The sequence below is a fragment of the Atta colombica genome, unplaced genomic scaffold (genome assembly GCF_001594045.1).
Source record: "Atta colombica isolate Treedump-2 unplaced genomic scaffold, Acol1.0 scaffold121, whole genome shotgun sequence".
Lineage (NCBI taxonomy): Eukaryota > Metazoa > Arthropoda > Insecta > Hymenoptera > Formicidae > Atta > Atta colombica.
Genome location: NW_017259208.1, coordinates 841,127 through 842,020, shown reverse-complemented (window position 1 = coordinate 842,020; position 894 = coordinate 841,127).

Sequence of the window (894 nt, the reverse complement as noted above, 5' to 3'; positions counted from 1 at the left end):
AAATATATATATATATATATACACACACACACAGAGATATCTACACAGTTCTTCAAAGGATGTCCGAAGGATGTTTCAAAGGATGCTACATTCTAAGAACTTTCTCTAGAACATCTCTCAGAGCATTGTGTTGTGTGAGATATTATCCATACCAATCTTTTTGCCGTAATTTCGTGTTTTTTTACGATCATTTATATAATTACAATAGAAATTAACACAAATATTGCAAAAATATAACGATTTCAAATGTTCTTTCCTTAGTTGATAATTGATACAATGCAGTCTGAATTATCACCACGTGCATCACTGAACACTTGCTTGTTCATATAAAAAAGTAAAATTTACACGATGTAATATCCAAGAATTATTCTTATGCTTGAGCAATAATCTTATAATTACAGTATAATTTAATATATTCTTCATATTAAATAATCGCTTTTGGTGCAATATACATATAATCTTCGTGTATTCTTATGTTAATAAGTATGTTTCGTTCACTAAAAATCTAGACAGACAAAAGATGTTACATTATTATATAATCATTAAAATAATTCTCTATTTACTCTTTTTTGAAACAATGATATTTCTTCAAATCTATAATATTTGGTTAAATTATCAGTTTTTTCGCATTTAAATGTTGTTTGGAATTTTTATAATAATCAATTAATTAATGAATTTATTTGATATTATACTTTTAATGTACTTTAATATACTTTTAATATACTTTAATTATATTTTTTTGATAGGTTAATAATTTGTAGGATATTTATGTTATGCTGTCCTTAACTATGTCATATAAAAAAACATATGTTTTAATCTCATACAACTCACAAGTATTTACCTAATGCACAATAAATGACCATACGACGTCCTGTAATTTGCTTTTATTTTACA